This window comes from Phacochoerus africanus, chromosome 1 (assembly GCF_016906955.1).
Source record: "Phacochoerus africanus isolate WHEZ1 chromosome 1, ROS_Pafr_v1, whole genome shotgun sequence".
Classification (NCBI taxonomy): Eukaryota; Metazoa; Chordata; class Mammalia; order Artiodactyla; family Suidae; genus Phacochoerus; species Phacochoerus africanus.
Window position 1 is genome coordinate 3,448,793 of NC_062544.1, and position 20,492 is coordinate 3,469,284.

Here is a 20,492-nt window from a genome sequence, read left to right on the forward strand (position 1 = left end):
CATTTCCGCTGCGCCACGACAGGAACTCCAAGGTATCCTTTTCTTAACCATTTAGTATCATTATTTTGCATCTCTAATAGTACTTTGATACATACCGTAATTATATATTTACTACTTAAAAACTTGGATTTAATGTCAACCGTATTTTCCTACCTCTGCCTCCAACAATCCAGTGTGTTGTCCACTGGAGAGTGGCTTATGGGCTACACATTCTAGTAAGATTGAGCTTATGAATCCCCAACACTTTCAAGTTTCCTGTTATTAACCCTCTGAAAAGATAGAGTAATGCATTTGCCACACCTTCCTCTACTGGAGGAAGAATTGGAGCCACTTTGTTTGTGAGAATTTTAGGGGAATGACTTAATGGCCACCCATTTGAAAGGGGCCCACATCGAAAGTTGCAAAATGACCACAACTTCAAGCTGGGTGGTTGGTACAGGGACTTAATAGCATAGCAGTTTTCTTTAAAAGTAATGAAAATACTCCTTACATTGATTTGAAACCTTAAAAACTTAACCAAACCAGACCCAACCCCAGCTTCATCCCAGGCTTGTGTCACATGTGTGCACCAGCTTTCAACCTCACCAGAAGGTCTGAGCGCCCAGGACACCTGCGCCTCTGTAGGTATAAAGGATTCTCGTGCTCGAGACGATTGGGTCATTTAGGCCTTAACATTGGAAGTACATTAGCAAGGATAATTCGACAGTCTCACAGATCGCCTTTTAAATGTAAAACAATATTTTAAAAGCTCATAATTTAAAATTAAGTCGTTGAATCGTAGTTCTGGGCCACCTAGACCATAGCATATTGCCTATATTATCTATTGCTTACGTATATACTATATACTCTACTGTATGCTTTAAGAAAATCATATATAATTATGTCTATACTCTGCTGTATACTATATACCATACTGTATGCTATCATATCCATTCTACCCAACATCTGTATCCAACTGTGAAGGCCGAGCATATTAATTACGTTTTGACATTGTATCAGGTATCATTTGCAAAATGAATCCTCTCATTTGGCAATTTTTCACAGTTCGGGTTTCTCCTCTATCTCAGGCCCTCTTTGTTTGATCTTAGTTTCAAAGTCAACCCCAACCAACGTCTCCTTTCTCTGATTTCAAGCCCTTTCATCTGCATTTCGTCAAAGGGGTGGCCTGCTCCAGGCTCTCTCGGGCATGGGGTGGCCTCGACGCAGCCGTCATAGATGCAGTGCATGTGTGGGTAGCGTTGTTTAGGGTCCACAGCATAATAGGTAATTTTCTCCTCTACGTGTCAAGAAGAGACACATGAGAACACTGTAGCCTCTGTTGCCACTGTGTTTGGTTGGATACTGGTTGGAGAATTCCTTTCATGATGAGCTAACGTTCCACGTTCCTATGGTGATTTAATCATCTTCTTTTCACATGTCTTTCCACTTTTTCTTTTTCATGTGAATAATCTCACATCCCATGTTTCCAGCTCTTGCCAGAAGAATAGCCCCGGTAATACTTGTTCTGTCGTAGGAAAAGCAGATGCATGATACGTTCTTGGGCTTTGACCTGTTTCAATTGGGTGGTTCTTCAGAAACGGCAGATCCAGGGAGTTCCCGTCGTGGCCCAGTGGTTAACGAGCCCGTCTAGCATCCATGAGGAGGTGGGTTCGATCCCTGGCCTCACTCAGTGGGTTAAGGATCTGGTGTTGCTGTGAGCTGTGGAGTGGGTCTCGGACGCGGCTTGGAGACTCCATTGCTGAGGCTGCGGTGCAGGCTGGTGGCTACAGCTCCGATTCCACCCCTAGCCTGGGAACCTCCGTATGCTGCGGGTACGGCCCTAAAAAGACAAAAAAAAAAAAAAAAGGCAGATCCATTGTTTCCTGTTAACAGACAAACGGGGGCAGGGGGGTTGTGACGGTTTCATGGAAAGGCTGTTCATCTCACTTTCTTATTTTTTCAACCAGCAATTGCTTTTGTCCAACTCCTATAGCAGAGCTTTGGGGAGAAAAAATCTGAACACATAATTCTTCTAATGCTCAGTATACCTGGCTACCAATGTGTCACCATTTTAAAAAGGCCTGCTTGCAGTCTGCGTTCTTTATTTGGCTGTTATGGAACAAACACGTTGTGAATTCTGCTTTTTTTTTTTTTTTTTAACCATAGAAACACCTACATTAAAGTATGTGTCAATGATGTAATTTGAATTGTTTTAAATAAAATTTGAAAATGTACCCATTATAAATAGGGAGGAATATTGATATGAAAGCAAGGACTTACTGTGCCAGGGCAGGCATTTCTGCAGTCAGCTCCACTGTCTGCATTGCTCTGGCATTTCAGTGTATTAACAATATGAGAAGGATCTCTGCTCTTATGGTGACTAGGAGAAATCTGAGCATCAGACGTATTTTGTAGCCTGCCCAAAGCTGCCCTCCAAAAAAGGGATAGATCATGGATTCTAAGCCACATTCATTGGATCTGAGAACAGACGGTGAGCTTTCCCCCAGCACCCAGGTCTCCTCCAGGGACATTCTTCCTTGGAACCCTCGGAGTCTCACCGCCCGGTCAGGCAGCATTGAATCTGGTCAACACTGAAAGAACTTAGAGGCACAAAACCTGTGCCTTCAATCACTTTGCTGCCTGCACGGGGGACAGCCATGCATTTCTGCATGACCTCCGGAGGAGATGGGGCACTCCTGTGCCCTTTGTAACTCTCGTGGTTACCAGCTCACATGATGTGATGATTTGGGGATGAAAGACCATAAAACCAGCCAGCCAGCCAGAGAACCTATGCTTAAAAACATTTGTTTTAATCCAAAAGTAATCACGGAGGTTTCCAGTCCTGGGTATGGCTGGTTCCTGTAATTCAGCCTAATTCACAGCTATCAGGCTCGGTGCTTTTCTTTTGGAGGAGCCAGCAGTGTTTCTAACAGTATTTCCTTGCAGTGTGAGGTTGAGCCAAAAATGCATGTAGAGAATTGGCAGAGAGACAGCCACAGGGAGCGTTGTCCTCATAGATGTCACTGGCCACCAGAGAGACACTGAGAGAAATGAAGGTCCCACCTAGAAATGACTGAGAGAGCGGCTCCTGGGCAGTCTCTTTATTCATGTCTTGTGTGAAGAAAAAAAAATATATATATGGCTTTTCCGGAATGCTCCTTGTCAGTGATATATGTGCTGATTTCAAAAAAACTGTCCTTTCAGAAACTTTCTAACTTTCTGAATTTATTTCTTGGGGTGGGGTGGGAGGTAGCCTGAGCACGAATAAACTCCCTGGCCTGAGCGGCCCTGTGACTGCCGGCTCTGTGGTCTGACTAGGACCCTGGGGTCCTTGCGTACCGACAACCTTCCGTGTTTCATGCTCTTCCCTAAGTTCAGTCTCGACATTAATCATGATATTTCAGCAACATCTTATGCTTCTGCAGGGCTTGACCCATGGATGATGCACTCCCAAGGGCTGCAGTGTGACGAGGGTAACAAGTAGAGCAGTGGGCTACGCGGAGCCGGGCCGTCCTCGTTTTATGTGTATGACTTAGGTGACAGTGCCAGGTCCCCTGCGTCCACAGATACCACGGAGTCACTGGCTAAGACATTGTTGAAGGCCGGTGGATGTTCCCCAGCCTCCATGATCAATTTGACCAACTCTTTATATATATAGATAGATAGATAGATAGATAAAATCATTTTTATTTTTTCCGTTATAGCTGGTTTACTGTGTTCTGTCAATTTTCTACTGTACAGCGGGGTGACCCAGTTCCACGTACGTGCACACATTCTGATTTGACAAACTCTTTAAGGATAAACCTATTCTAAAAAAGGTACAAAAGCTCCCACGTGTGTGAAGTCACGCTGAGCCACGCTGTCCCCCTGCTGGGCTCTTTTAGGAGGGACTGACTCTAGAATCACAGTCTACAAATGTTCACTGAGCACAAACGATTATGACAGAGACGATGTCGATGCCACTTGTGTATTTGGGGGCCGTTTGGTGGGTAAACGAGTGGAAATGGTCAGTTACGCAGGAGGCTAAGCCAGCAGTAACGACCAGCTAATGCCAAACAGTGCATCTGCATGATTGGGTGGCGGTTTGCCACTCCCGGGAGCGATGCTTCGTCTGCCTTGCTGGGCTGTTTTCACGGCCATAGGCGAGGAGGACAAAGCTGAGCCCAAGCTGCTTTGGAGCTGCTTTCTCGGAGCCATTATGGAAATCAGGTCGTTTACACACTGGTGGGCAAAGGGAACAGGTGCCTGCCCCCCGGTAGTTTATAGAAATTGGCTGTGAATCACAGGAAGGAACCAACCTTGGCCTGATTTCTTTTCCTTATTTGTTGTCATTAAGGTCGTTTGTCTTTTTTTTTTTTTTGGTTTTTTTGGTTTTTGTTTGTTGGCGTGTTTTTGTTCCTCTGGAAGTGATGGATCTGCCCGTGTTTTCTATAGTGAGAAAACATGCTTGAGAGGATGCTGTTTGGAAGATGCCTAGATTCTTACGGACTAATTTTGCCAGCCTTGTCGATGTTCTATTTATACAAAAAAAAAAAAAAAAAGAGGTGGTAATTGCCTAATAGGTTCTTGATTCTAAAATAGACCATTCTGAATATGCATCGCCCCATTATAATGGTCATGCAGTTTGAGCTAACTGTCTGGAAATAAGATCGGTCATAACTTTTACCCTCCCCTTGGGATCCTAATGTGTGTGAGAGTCTATGTGGTCATGGATTGACTGAGGCTGGGATTTGTGAATGGTCAGATTTTGTATCCATAGTAACGGATGTTTACAGGAATTGCCTGGAAAGTCAAATGTGTCACAGAAGTTGTGTCAAACCCACAAGGTTGGTACAAAAGTCCACCCCCCGGCCCTACGTTACAAAAGCCCTTATGAGGCCATATTGAGGCTGGTGTCTGATGCCACCGTGCTTGGAAAAAACATGTAAACTTGGCGATAACAAACTTCACGCACAGTTCGGCTGTGTGCTAGAAAGTTGTTCAATAGACGGCAGAGAGCTGACAAAATCAGAGAGAGACCACAGAGGACTCGCCTGCCTTGCCTCTGAGCGCGGGGCTGGAAAGTGAAAAATGCCAGGTGAGCACAGGGTGTCCCAGGCCTGGCCTTGGAGACGCAGACCCTGGGTGTGTCTCAGTGCCAGATTCTCTGACTCTTTTTCACATGCACGTTGTCCCAACTCCCACGCAGCCCTGCTGACTCAGAACCTCTGGGCGAGGAAAGGGGAGCGTGGGTTTCCATGGGCTTCTCAGAGGATTGCCAGGGACAGGCGGTTTTGAGAGTCCTGGCTGGATGTGCGGAGGGTGGCAGACTCCATGAACAGCAGCCTCAGCCCCTCCTCCAGGGAGCGTCCATGGGCTTCCTCTCGCGTGTCTGCCGCTGGGAACCCACAGGTGGGAAGCTCATGCCCCGTCCAAGGGCAGCAGCGGGGAGACCCGGGAATTGCTGGCGTCCACGCCTGCCGCTGCAGTGTTGGTGAAAACGGTGACATGAAGCTGGACAGGTGCCTTGCATTCAGCCTTGCAAGTCAAGATCCCCCGTGGATGTCGGGGAAGGAAGCTCTGGCACGCACCGTTCCCCTGGCCCCTGGGCTTCTCAGAGTCTCTTGGCTTCGCTGCCTGCCTCTGCATTCTTTTGCGAGGAATCTGACCCCATAGCGGGCCACGGTGTCCAGGCTCTACTGGGTGTTGGGCTGAATGACCTCACCCCCAAGAAGCCCCAAGGTGTGGAAGGAATGGGGGGCTGGGATCCCAGCTGTCCTGGCTGCCAACCTTGCTCAGGACACACTCCTGGAGCCTAGGTTTGCTTTATTTATTCATTTTTAACCATTTAAAAAAAATGAAATATAGTTCACGTGCGATGTTGTGTTAGCTTCAAATGTATGGCAAAGTGATTCAGTTATTCATGTATGTATATATTCTTTTTAATATTTTCCGTTGTGGTTTCTCGCAGGATATTGAATACAGTTCCCCACGCTCTACAGCAGGACCTTGTTTATCCATCCTATAAACACTCATTCGCATCCGCTAATTCCAGCGTCCAATGCTTCTCTCTCCTACCCGCCCCCCCACCTTGGCAACCACAAGTCTGTTCTCTATGTCTGTGAGTCTGTTTCTGTTTCGTGATACGTTCATCTGTGACATTTTAGATTTTGCATATGTGATAGCATATGGTATTTGTCTTTCTCCTTCTGACTTACTTCACTTAGTATGAGAATCTCCATGTTACTACAAATGGCTTTATTTCATTCTTTTTCATGGCTGGGTAGTATTCCATGGCATATATGTACCACATCTTTAATCCATTCTCCTGTCGGTGGAAACGTAGGTGGCTTCTTTGTCTTGGCTGTTGTAAATGATGCTGCTGTGAACACTGGGGTGCATGTGTCTTTTCGAATTAGAGTTTTATTTGGATATATGTCTAGGGTTGGGATTTCTGGATCCTACGGTAGTTCTAATGTCTCTTTAATAAAAGGAACCTCTGTATCATTCTCCTAGGTGGCTGCACCAAATTACATTTCTACTGACAGACAGTATAGGAGGGTTCCTTTTTCTCCAAACCTTCTTCTGGTTTATTTTATTTTCTAAATGCTCTACTGAGGGATAATTCACACAACAAAGCTTCCCTGCTTCAAGTGAACAATTCAGTGATATTTCATACATGTGCAGAGTTGAGCAACCATCTCCACAATTCAGATTTAGACTATTCCCATCAGCCCAGAGAGAGCCCTTGTACCCAGAAGTCACTCCCTGTTCCCACCCTCAGCCTGGCAACCACAGCTCTGCTTCCTGCCTCGCATAGCTTAGCCTTCTCTGGACGTTTCAGAGAAATTGAATTATGTGATATTGTTACTAAAAAAGAGTGGAGCTGCCTGCCCGTGTGAAGCCAGTCCTAGAGAGGCAAGGCTGGTGGAAAGGAAAGTTTGATTTCTTTTTGGAGGAGCACCGCTGGAGGGAGAGCGTGAACTCGTGTCCAAAGGCCACCTCCCCCTGAGAACCAGTGGCAAGGGCTTTGAAAGAGGAGTCTCGGGGTGTTCCTGTGGAGGAAGGGGTCTCCATGCAGAAACAGCACAGTCAGCTCTGACATTTGTCTCAACATCGGTCGTGCGGTGTGGTCTGAGCTGCAGCGTCTGGATCGTTTTAAGTACAGTTAGTCTTCCGTTCCAGGGGCGGTTCTTTCCCACGTCTTTGAGGTCAGTTCTCTGAACTGCAGCAGGTTTTGTCCTGGCTACAGACTGGTTATCATGTAGGCCACTTCCTTCGCTTGATGGGGGTTTCGGTCTCCACAAAACAGCTCCTAGGAGGTGGCTCAGAATATTATCTGTAAAGAGAATGAAAGACTGTTACTTTGTCTAATGATGATTATTATTTGGTCTTGTTTGTTTCCTGTGGCCTCGGCATCTTCTCGCTTCTTCTCTGGTTAAATTTAGTCTTTGGCTAAAGTTCTTCCACAGATGAGAGGCGGGCAGGGGGCCCGTGGGGAAGGACCACGGGCTCCTGCTCCGTTTCCGTGTGAGGGGGCGTCCTGTGCGCTACACACTGTTTTTGGATTAACCCGGGCTTCTCAGGGCCGCATTCCTTTCCCCTGCTCGCTGGGGTTCCTCTGTCAGGATGTCCTGCATTGTGTTTATCCATTTTTCCATAGTTGATGGAAGTTTGGGTTATGAGCATCTCAGCGCCTTTATCCACAGAAACCTAGCTGCGGGTCCCTACCTTGTAATTCTGCCCTGAGGATGGGTGATAATAGGATGGTATGCAGTCCTTGGGACAGAGTCAGGGTCAGGGTAGGCAGTCCGTCAACGAATGCCAGCAGGATTAATGTGATTAACAGAAAGATGAGGTAACAGGCCTGGAACCTGGAGCGTGAAGGACACTGTCATGAGAGACTAGATAGCAACGCCAAAACCAGTGGGGAAGAGCCCTACCCCCAGTGGCACGATTAAATAGAAAACCGGCTGATTCATGAGCTAAGTGTCAACTTGATGAGCTCATAACAGAATTCGCCGAGAGCCAGCAGCCTGCCACAGCCGGAGGGAAGGGGGCCACAGATCACCCACTGGGATGGATCGAGTGTGTGTGTGTGTGTGTGTGTGTGTGGAAAAACCTGGATGATTTCAGCAATGGCTTGCAGAGGCAGGTGACAACGCCCTGGGGACCCATGGCCTCTGATGAGAAACATGTGTGTCCGCCCCACCTCGCGACTCTGGCCGAGGTCTCTGCCCTGACCACCCGGCAGTGATGGTCCGGCTGCACTGCGATTCTCCCCAGCTGCCCTTGACCTTCTGGTCTTCGTGTCTCACCCTGCCCAGAGCCCCACGCACACGTCCCCTCCTCTCTCTGCAGCTTCCCACGTGCGGCCCTCATTCTTCCAGAGCATCTACTGGGGTCTTGGTGGACGTCATTAAAATGGCTTTTTTTCCCCACGTCTGACATGTGTGCATTTCATCTGCATAGTCAACCTGGGAAATAGCCAGAAATTTCTCCTCTGTGTGCAAAGATGGGAACTAGGTCTCACCCCCCCCCCCCGCCACACACACACACTTACCCTCTGAAGAGAGGCAGAGTCAGAACTTGAGCCAGAGCTTTGGCCTCTCGGGCCACCCCTTGCCATCGCATCACTGCAGCGCATGCCACAAGGCTGGCTTCAGCCTCTGCTCTGCCATGAAGAGGACACAAATCAAGCAAGTCCCCACACCTCCCCCTGCCACCAAACTTGAAGGCGAGGAAGAGCCAGGCCAGGGGAGGGCTGGCGGAGGTGGGCACAGGAAGCAGGACCAGTGGGTGCGAGGGCTCTGAGGCCACAGGGAGCCTGGGTGTTCCTGAAGCTGCAGGGGAGCTGGGGCAGCAGAGGTGTCCTGAGCCCCAGGGGAGGCAGGAGCATAGCCTGGAAGAGACAAATCCAGGCCTGAGGCTGAGGCTCCTGTGATTGTGTTCTCAGGTCCAGGGATGGGTCTGCAACATTGTGAGTCGTCAGTGATCTGGTCTATGCTTTTTTTTTCCTCCAAACATTGGAAGGAGGGCAGGAGTGGAAGTGGCAGATGGGAAGCGTAGCCCTCTGTGGGAGCAGTAGGGACAGACTGCAGGGACAAGACCAGAAGCTTCATGTGTCCGCTCTGTCTGATGGGCTGGAAGAGATTTCCTAGAGCTTTTGTCCCATGTGAGCAAGGCCCTGCTGAACGGTTAATATTCCTGGTTGGTGAATCTGACCCATATGGATACTGTGCAAAGAACATAGCATCAGCTGATGCCATGTAGGGCCACAGCGCCATTGCAGTGGCCGTCCCCTCTGCCTGGCCCACAGCCATCCCTCTGGAGTCCGCACAGACAGTGCCTCATCCATCTAGGGCTTTGCTGAAATGCCAGCTTCTCAGTGAGACTCACCCTGCTGCACTATCTAAAATTGAAACCCCCTTTCCTGCACTCCTGGTGCTGTTCATTCTAAGTTTTTAAAAGTATAATTTATTTTTAGAGCATTTTTAGAAAAGCGCAGCAAAATGAGTACAGAGAGTTCCCACAGGCCCCCTGGCCCCGCACGTGCGTAGCCTCCTCTGTTATCAGCATCCCCCACCAGCTGGTCCACGTGTTCCAGCTGATGGACCTGCGTTGACACATCATCATCACCCACAGTTCATAGTTCACGTCAGGGTTCACTCTTGGTGTGGTCGAGTCTGTGGATTCGGACAAATGTGTAATGACATGTATTCATCATTATAACAGCACATAAAATAGTTTCACTGCTTTAAAAACCCTTTGCCCTCTGCCTAATCATGTCTTCGGCCCCTCTAACCCCTGGTAACCTTTGGTCTTTTCTTTTCACTGTCCACATTGTTTTGTTGTTCCCATAAGGTCATGGAATTGGCATCCTAAGTGATGTGGCCTTTTCAAATTGTCACATCTCAGTAACATGTGTTGAAACTTCCTCCCCGTCTTGTCATCAGTTGCTACCTTGTTTCTTTTTAGTGCTGAGTAATATTCCATTGTCTGAATGCACCATAGTTTATCCATTCGCCCCCTGAAGGCTTCTTGGCTGCTTCCAAATGGCAGTGACTATGAAGCGACTGTCAGCATCCCTGTGCAGGTTTTGGTGTGGATGTGAAATTTTCAGCTCTTTTGGATCAATACCGAAGAGTACCACTTCTGGATCTTACAGTTGGTGCAGTTTTGGTTTATGACGTGGCTGCACCGTTCTGGGTCACCACCAGCATCGAGTGAAAATTCCTGTTGCTCACCTGCTCGTGAGCATTTGCTGTTGGTAGTCTGGCTAGTCTAACAGGTTTACACTGTTCTCGCTGCTTTAACACACGATGACATATACGATGCGGTGCATCTTTTCAGATGCTTATTTGCCATCTGTATATCTTCCTGGGTGGGTCTGTTAATGTCTTTGGTTTATTTTTTTAATTGAGTTGTCCCCTTATCGTTGAGTTTTAAAAGTTCTTTCTGTATTTTGGTTAACAGTCCTTTTTCGGATGTGCCTTTTGCAAATATTTTGCTTCTCAGTTTGCGGTTTGTCGTCTCATTCTCTCGGCAGTGTCTTTCACATAGCGGAAATTGTAGTCGTTTCTTGCTTCGTTTTTGGTGTGGGAGCTACAAAGGCGTTGCCGCACCCAAGGTCTGGATCTTCTCCTGTGTTGTTTCCTATGAGTTTATAGTTTTGCACTTGACACTTAGTTCTGTGGTCCACACGGGGTTCATTCAGTGAAAAGGGCGGTGCCCGTGTCCGGATCTCATCCCTCCGCGTGGGGCTGTCCCGTTGCTCCAGCGCCACTTGCTGGAGAGACGGTCTTTCCTCCATCGCGCTGCCCTGGCTCCTTTGTCAAAGGAGAGCTGGCTGTGTTGGTATGGATCCGTTTCTGGACGCCGTTCTGTCCCACGGCTCTGCCTGTCTCTTCCTTCCCCAGCACCGCATGGCCTTGGTAGCACAGCTGTCTGGTAAGGGGTGCAGTTTGCTGGAGTCGGTCCTCAGACGGTGCTCTTCTCTCCCAAGGTTAGATCGGCTCTTCTGGTCATTTTCTTCTCCACACAAACGTTACAGTCCGTTTGTTGATATCCGCAAAATAATTTGCTAGAATTTTGATTGAGATTACATTTGAATCAACAGATCAAGGGGGGGGGAGAACTGACATACTGAATTTTAACTTTTTGTGGTTTACGTTTTATTATGTCTGGAGTTGCCGTCGTGGCTCAGTGGTTGACAAATCTGACTAGAAACCATGAGGTTGTGGCGTCGATCCCTGGCCTCGCTCAGTGGGTGAAGGATCTGGCGTTGCCGTGAGCTGTGGTGTAGGTCACAGATGCGGCTCGGATCTAGTGTTGCTGTGGCTGTGGTGTAGACCCGCAGCCGTAGCTCCAATTCGACCCCTAGCCTGGGAGCCTCCATATGCCTCGGGTGCAGCCCTAGAAAAAAGCCCCCCCCCCAAAAAAAACCCATTTTATTATGTCTATTGCTTATTATCCATCCTCTACCTCCAGCCCACAGTGGAATTTCAGCTTCACAAAGGAAGCCATATCTGTCTATTTTGTTCATCTTTGTACCTGGATTGACAAGAAGAGTGCCCGGCTCATAATAGGCAATTAATGAATATTCGTTGAATGAATAAACACACATACCCTGCATTTCTTGGATGAGAGGGACAGTGCATTTTCTTTATGGGATCAAATTCATGTCTAAATGTTATACAACTCTTGTCAATGACTCTATTAGAGTGTTGAATCCATGGTGTTTTGATTATATCAAGTTGCAGCAATATAATCAATGCCTTGACTAGATGACTGTTGGCTTAAATGTTTCTCTTTGTGTCTTGGGAATGTACGGAGAGAAACGGGATCTGAGAATTTAAGTTTGGGCTGTTCTTAGTGGAGATATTTTTGTGCCAACCAAAGGCAGTCTTCCTAAGCAATCCGTCGAGGACATCACGTTCTGATTTTTTAGCTGGCTCGATTTTAAAGAAGTGCTGGTAGATGTGATTTATAGGGATGCCCCTAACTGTGTGATATGTACTATTTATTCTAGACAACTATCCCAGCAGACTCATGAGCCAGCTCGTCTTAAGTAAGCTCCCAAAGATGTGTTAATTACCACTTGTTCCAAGCAGTGCTCGCCAGTAAGACTCTGCGCCATAAAAGAAGTTATCTGTGCTGTCCCGTATGGGAGCAACCAGTCACATGTGGCTATTGGGCAACTGCACGATGAGATTTTTCACCTTATTTGATTTTAATTTGTTTAAACTCGAATCCCCAGGCCTGACTCTTGAACAGTGGGGAGACTGAATTTTTCATTTTCTTCAGTGTGAATGAAAGTGAGTGGCCACCACTTTGAACAGCGTATGTCTCGAAGCTTTCCTCTAGCGGAAATTTAAATCCTTATGTTAGACTGACCGGTCATAAAATTATAAAGCTCAAAAAACCCCCAAAACTGACTCATGAAAACTAAGAATACATGCTACAACGCTATTTAATCTCCAAGAAAAGTTTGCTCTCCCTTTGTAAACATCTGTCTTATCCCATTAGGTTATCTATGGTCTTGATTTTTTTCATTTTCATTGCTTTTTCATGAGGTATGCCCATTTTAGTCCAAAAACCACATGTTTATTAGATGTTTTCAGTTTAACAAGGACATTCTTTTACCATTTACTGATTCCTTTATTCTGAATTTATTTTTTAATAAGCCCTTTCTGGTTTCTAGGTGGTTATTCATTGCACTGCAGAGTTTTTCAGCTGGTTGATTTTCTTTATTTTTGTGTAAGAAAAGCACTCAGGCCTTCAAATTTCTCTAAGTACAGAAAGTGTACGTCTCATCATTTTTTTTTTTTTGTCTTTTTGGTGTTGTTGCTATTTCTTGGGCCGCTCCCGCGGCATAGGGAGGTTCCCAGGCTAGGGGTTGAATCGGAGCTGTAGCCACCAGCCTACGCCAGAGCCACAGCAACGCGGGATCCGAGCCGCGTCTGCAACCTACACCACAGCTCATGGCAACGCCGGATCCTTAACCCACTGAGCAAGGCCAGGGACCGAACCCGCAACCTCATGGTTCCTAGTCGGATTCGTTAACCACTGCGCCACGACGGGAACTCCTGTCTCATCATTTTTAAAGAGCCAGCTTTTGGTTTCTTTGATTTTCCTCTATTGATTCCTGTTTTCTGCTGTATTGCTTTATGCTCTAATTCTTATTATTTTTTCCGTCTGCTTACATTATCTTTTATTGATCTTCTTTTTCTAGTTCCCTACACTGGAAATTTAGATGACTGATTCTAGATCTTTCTTCTTTTCTAATATCTACATTCAACATTGTAAGTTCCTCTTAGCACTTCAGTGCATTCTATGAATTTTGATCTGTTGTGCTTTCAGTTTCATTTAATCCAAAAATTTTTTTTAAATTTCTCTTTAATTTTTTTTTGACCCATGTGTTTTTCAGAAGTGTGATCTCCTCTCTACTTATTTGGGGATTTTCCAGCTCTCTTTTCATTATTGACGTCTCATGTAATTCTGTTGTGGTCTGAGAGCAGATGTTGTGTGACTTCTATTATTTTAAATTTGTTAAAGTGTGGTTTATGGCCCAGAATGTGGTCCATCTGGGCAAACGGTTGAAGTGAGCTTGAGAAAAAAGTGTATCCTGCTCTTCTTGGACGAAGTAACCCGTAGATGTCTTTTATTATCCAGCCGAGTTCAGCCACGTCCTTCAGGCTTTTCTGCCCGCTGGTCTGTCCATTTCTGAGAGGGGGTGAGGACATCTTCCAGCTACGGTGGTGGAGTCACCTGCTGCTCCTTTCCGCCCTATCGGACGTTGGTTGCCTCATGTACCTGGGCGCTCTGTGGTCAGGCCCGTAACTGTTAGGGATCGTGTCTTCTTGGAGAGCAGGTGCCTGTACTCCTGTTTACTGCCCCTCTGAATTCCTGATAACCTTCCTTCCTTTGAAATCGACTCTCTCTGAAATGAATGACAGCTCCTCTCGCTGTCATTTGATTCCTGTTACCATGGCATATTTTCTACCTGCACTCACTTTTGCTATATTATGTGTCTTTGCATTGACAGTGGGGTTTTTTGTAAACAGCATATAGGCAAGTCGTGATTTCTGACCCAGGACAATCTCTGTCTTTTAACTGGTGCATTTAGACTACTGACCTTCCAAGCTGTTGTGACCGAATTATTATTGACTGCATGTGCTGTTTTCTATTTGTTGCTCTTGTTTGTTTTTCTTATTTTTGCCTTCTACTCTTTTTCTGTCTTTTGTGGCTTTCACTGAGCATTTTCTATCATTGTATTTTCTGTTCTTCTTTAGCATATCAGTTATACTTCTTTTTTTTTTTTTACTTTTTAACTTTTTTTTAGTGCTAGAGTTTGCAGTATTCACTTCCAGCTAATTCAAGTTCCCTCTCAACAATCGCCATTGTGGGTGTTATTCTGCAGGGGCTCATGCCTCTGGAGAATCACAGCAATGGTGATGGTAGAGACACTGGCAGGTTGGAGTCATTCGGACTGAATTTTCATCTTCGCTGCGTTACTTCTGAGCTTGACCATGTCAGACACATTTTTGCATTTAATGTCGACACATTTTTGCATTTAATGTCTCATCCCTTTGAATGAGAGTATTAATTCTCACCTCATATGTTTGTTACTAGGATAAGAAGAAAACATAGAAGAAAACATTTAGCCCATATTACCAGGCACAGAGATGACGCCCAAGATAAAATAACTGTAAAATGTGTGTTTGTCTGATGCTTTAGAGATGTCCCTCCTAAGACTGGAATGAACAGAAGAGTCCCGATACAAGTCACACGTTTGGAGAAATGACAAAAAAGTGGACTCAAAATGAAATGAGTTGGGAATGGAAAGGCCTAGTTCTCCCAATGAGCTGCATCGCTTTCCCACTGTGTCGACTGACAGCTAGTGCTCTGACAAGGACTCACGGTGTCCCCTGAATCAAGCTTGGATCTGGGTTAGTAGGGACTCTCCCACATGCCCAGCCAGGCTCGGTGGTTGGGCATTTAACCATCTCTTCCTAATTTACACTTTGTGTGTGTGTGTGTGTGTGTTTCAGGGCCACAGCTGCAGCATAAAGAAGTTCCCAGGCTAGGGGTCCGATCGGAGCTGAGGCTTTTGGCAACTTGGGATCTGAGCCGCGTCTGCGACCTACACCACAGGTCACGGCAACGCCAGATCCTTAACCCCCTGGATCCATGAGGATGCGGGCTCGAGGCCAGGGATTGAACCCGCATCCTCAGGGATCCTAGTTGGGTCTGCTTCTGCTGCGCCACAATGGGAACCTCCTACACTATTTATTTATTTATTTATTTTAAATTTTTTTTGTCTTTTTTTGTCTTTTTGTTGTTGTTGTTGTTGTTGTTGCTATTTCTTGGGCCGCTCCCGCGGCATATGGAGGTTGCCAGGCTAGGGGTCCAATGGGAGCTGTAGCCACCGGCCTACACCAGAGCCACAGCAACGCGGGATCCGAGCCGCGTCTGCAACCTACACCACACAGCTCACGGCAATGCCGGATCGTTAACCCACTGAGCAAGGGCAGGGACCGAACCCGCAACCTCATGGTTCCTAGTCGGATTCGTTAACCACTGCGCCACGACGGGAACTCCTTATTTTTTGACTCATGCAACTTTTATGGATAAATGTTCTAAATACAACAAATACGATACAGTAAACATCCTTCAATACTTTCTTTAGTAAGCAGCAATTTTTTTCTTTCTATTTAATCTTATTTTTATCCAAGTATAGTTGTACAATATTATGTAAGTGATAAGTGTGCAATATAGTGACTCACGCTTTTTAAGGATGACACCTCAGGGACAGTCACTAGAGAATACTGGCCATATCCCCATGTTGTGCCATATGCCCGAATACTTCTCCCTCCCTACCCCCTTCTCGTCCCTCCCCCTTCCCCCTCTCCCCTGGAAACCGCTGGTTTGTTCTCTGTACCTGGGAGTCTGAGAAGCAGCACTTTCGCATCACTGAGAGGGCCCCTCCGCTTTCTTTCCTGATAAAGGCAGTGCAAGTGCCGAGTTTCCCAATGGCAAATCATTTACAGAACTGGCGATGAGAAGGCGCCTGGAGAGCTCCCCTGCAGTGCCTGAGGGACGCCGGCCTTTTCCGAAGGCTGGTTAATGATCCACCTGCCTGACCTCCCAGTGGCTCCTGTGGCAGGTGTACCCCAGACATTCGAGGAGCTTCCGAGTAAATATTCTTGATTCCGTAAAGAAAAGCTTTGATAAGAAGAAAACATGAATCTTCCACGATTTACCTAATCACTTAAGTAAGCCTGTTAACACTAATAATGCAGTTAGATGGTGGGGTAACTTTTTTCTTGTATTTTTCGTTATCTATTGATTATCCAGGGATATCAAAGTAGCAGTCCTATCAGTTATTTTGGTCTACATATTTAATGGAATCGGGGGTTATTTAAACACAGACTGCTATACCTCGGACTACATTATAACTGACACAGTGTAGCACCCGACTGCTTTGTTGATGGAAATTCAGAAGTCTCCAGAAGCAACAAGGTGCTTTGGCTTCAGGATCTGGTCCTTTGGGCCACCAGGGATGTAGCTTTGAACCTAGGGGACAGCAGGAGAGGGTTTTGAGTCCGGAGGAGCTGCTGCAGAACACAAGCATTTCAGGGGAGGAAGCCAGAAAGGCTGAGGCAACAGCCAGAAGCAAAGATGTGTTTGGGGGGATGGTGGTGTTGGGGTACCCCCATGGGCGAGCTCCACAAGGGTCGCCTACTGTACAGTGACGGCTTCCCCAGAATTGCCCCCATTATCGGAAGGGAAGCAGAGAAAATCAGATTGTACTTTGGGATGGTATTTCACACTTTTGGTTTCATGAGTGCAGCACATCTTTTTTGCTTGTTTTCTGAAGGTCATGGATTTTAAATTTACACATGTGTGTGTATATACACATAGTCTTTGTAGGGCTGCACCACGGCAGATGGAAGTTCCCAGGCTAGGGGTCAAATCGAACTGCCGCTGCCAGCCTACACCACAGCCACAGCAACACAGAATCCGAGCCGCGTCTGCCCACCTACACCACAGCTCACCCAACGCCAGATCCTTAACCCACTGAGCGAGGCCCGGGATCGAACCCACATCCTCATGGATACTAGTTGGGTTCATTACCGCTGGGCCACAGCAGGAACTCCTACATATATATATATATATATATATATATATATATATATATATAAAATTGTTAAGTCCTGCAGACCCTGGCAAGCAGCTGTGTGCCTTTGTGTCCCCTCCCTAGGTGACAGGTCCACACCAAGGGGAGGAGTAACTCGCCCAGAGTCACAGAGGTCACGGTGTTGGCATCGGGGGTAGAGGCCGGGGGTCTGCTTCATCACTCTGTTCTCTGTGAGTCCGCAGGCTCGCGCCAGAGACACGAAGCATCATCTAATCTGAAGAGCAGACAGGAGTTGATCGTCTTTTAAGGGTGACTTGAAAAGCAAAGGGTTGTTTGCATATCAGAAAAGGGCTTTTTTAAGCAAAAGTTTATTATTTGTTTTCGTTTAACATTTCAAGCAGTTACCTTCAGTACTGCGCCAAACCCTCTGATCATGTTTTCACAGCAGGCTGAACACATCCTGCTCTTGGGTTAGTTTGATGCTAAAAGGATGAAACCCAGCCGGCTTTAGCTATTATGTAATTCCAGACTTGGCTCTTCCTGGATAGATCTGCAGACTTTGATGTATTATCTGTGAGTTCCCGTTGTGGCTCAGCAGGTTAAGAACCTGATAATATCCATGAGGGTGCAGGTTTGCTCCCTGGCCTCGCCCAGTGGGTTAAGGATCTGGCGTGCTGTGAGCTGTGGTGTAGGTTGCAGATGCAGCTCGGATCCCACCTTGCAATGGCTGTGGTGTAGGCCGGCAGCTGCCGCTCCACTTTGACCCCTGGGCTGGAAACTTCCATATGCCACAGGTGTGGCCCTAAAAAAAATTAGAATCCATAAATAAAGTGTTATCCATCCCAGTTGAATCAGTTGAGTCCTAGGCCAGAAGGGTTCCCAGTCACCCACAGAGGCAGGAATGAGAGCCCCCGCCCCTCCTCCTCCTGCTGGATCCAGGACATAAATTCCAAGGCTCTTACCTTTCCAGGCTCCCTGGCATCTGGGTGCCGGGCGGTCTGCCCCCCAGGTGCCGATGGCTTCCCTGATAGTCTCCCAGGTTTGCCTTCTCTTGAGTCTTTCCCACCAGCAGGAGCACTGCAGCCAGTGCTTCATCTCTGCTCTTCTATTCTGCCTCCGCCCGCAACCCTCCTGACCCGAGGGCTGGATTTGGCCCTTACCCAAGATCTGAGCAGGGCTTGTCCATGCCTGTCACCCCACACTTTGCAGATACCCCGACCCAGGCAGGACAGCTCAGCCCAGCAGAACACTGTTTGCTGGGCAGTCATGGGCGCTGAGACCCCAGAGACTCTGCGACGCAGGCTCCTGGACCAGAGGCCCACTCAGAACAGGTGCCTCAGCATCTGTATCCTTGAGTACCTAGGAAGTGTCTAATCAGTGTGCTCAATTATCAGAGTACCTTGGAAAAATCAGCACGCCTATAAGAGTGTTTTGGAGCATTCTAAACGATACTTGGATAGCTCTGTAGGAGTAATGAATTGCATTCTAAAATTGTAAAGGTGTCTTAAAAGATCATTTACAAGGACTTTAAAATTCATCCTGCTGAGTAGCATTGAGAACTTTGTCTAGATACTCATGTTGCAACAGAACAAAGGGTGGGGAAAAAAATGTAATTGTAATGTGTACATGTAAGGATAACTTGATCCCCTTGCTGTACAGTGGGAAAAAAAAAATTCATCTGAAATCCCATGATCCAGAAATGCCATTGACATTTTTTTCCTTGTTTTTGTCTTTTTGCCTTTTCTAGGGCTGCTCCCGTGGCATATGGAGATTCCCAGGCTAGGGATCCAATCAGAGCTGTAGCCTCCAGCCTACACCACAGCCATAGCAACATGGGATCCGAGCCGTGTCTGCAACCCACACCACAGCTCACAGCAACGCTGGATCCTTAACCCACTGAGTGAGGCCAGGGATCGAACCCATGTCCTCATGGATGCTAGTTGGATTCGTTAACCACTGAGCCACGACGGGAACTCCCCATTGACATTTTTAAAGTAAGGGTGAACGCCGATTTTAAAACCTTGAGTTGTGCCTAAAGATGTAAAAGTGAAAGGATTCCCGCATCCTCCTCCTCAGTTTTCTCTCCCTGAACTCATCGGCATCAGCAATTTCCCATCAGTCCTTCAAGGAAAATGTCTTAGGTGCAGAGGCACTATTTAAAGGTGAATACATTGGGGATCATTCTATATACTGTATTAAATGCTTTTAAAATTTTCTGCAGTTCCCGCTGTGGCACAGTGGGTTCATGATCTGGCTTGTTTCTGTGGAGGTGCGGGTTCGATCCCTGGCCTCACTCAGTGGGTTAAGGATTGGGTGTGGCCGTGAGCTGTGGTGTAGGTCACAGACGTGGCTCAGAACCCCCGTTGCTGTGGCTGTGGTGTAGGCAGCTGCAGCTGCAGCTCTGATTCGACCCCCAGCCTAGGGACGTCCATATACTGCAGGTGTGGCCCTAAAAAGAAAATAAATAAATAAATAAATACATAAATAAACTTACAGGTTTGCAACTTATTCAGATTTTGTTCACACCCTTACATTTTATTTCCTAGCCAGGTGACCTTGACAGTGTTATATATTTATTTGTTTAGTCTTTTTAGGGTCGCCCCCTTGGCATATGGAGGTTCCCAGGCTAGGGGTTGAATTGGAACTGCAGCTGCCGGCCTACACCACAGCCACAGCAACACTGGATCCTTAACCCACTGAGCAAGGCCGGGGATCGAACCTGCAACCTCATGGTTCCTAGTCGAATTCGTTTCCGCTGAGCCATGCTGGGAACTCTGGAAAATGTCATTTCATCACTCTAGCTCTCTATGTCCTCATCCATGAAAGAGGCACCTCAGAGAATGGCTGTGAGTGATACATAAGATGCAATACGGAAAATGCTGGCTGCAGCCTTAGGCGCTCGCACAAAAAAATGTTTCGTTAAGATTATTGTCAGTGCAATAACCAGCTGGCCTTTTTTTAATGGTTATGTACCCCCCCCCAAATATATACATGTGTTTTTTAAAAATTACCCTGAGTTAATTGGTAAACATTTAGATTATTTCTTGGTTTTGGTGTATTTTGTTTTGTCTGTACTTGGCTACAATTACCATGACTCATATACATTTACACGTATTTGTCAAGATTGGGGAAGCACCTACAAGAAGTATGTGGCAAGAATTTCCAAAGGTTAAAATCCTAGAATTGAATTATACATTTTCAGTGTTAAGTGAGGAGGGCGGTGGCCATGGTGGCCCCTCCTGGGTCCGGCTCTGGTGTCCCCTTTCCCAGGGTGTCACGTTGCCTGTTTGTCTCCATTTCTCCTAAGAGTAATCAAGTTTTTCAAATACTTGTCAAAAAAAAAAAAAATACAATTAAAGCAGACCACACACATGGGGGGAAGGCGATTAAA

General features: G+C 46.7%; 1 protein-coding gene across 1 annotated transcript in view; it reads left to right on the forward strand.

Moving 5' to 3' along the window:
* The window catches only part of ADAMTS16 (ADAM metallopeptidase with thrombospondin type 1 motif 16), a 166,622-nt gene that overhangs the window by 21,930 nt on the left and 124,200 nt on the right, over positions 1 to 20,492 (forward strand). The gene's annotated exons all lie outside the window — the stretch shown is intronic.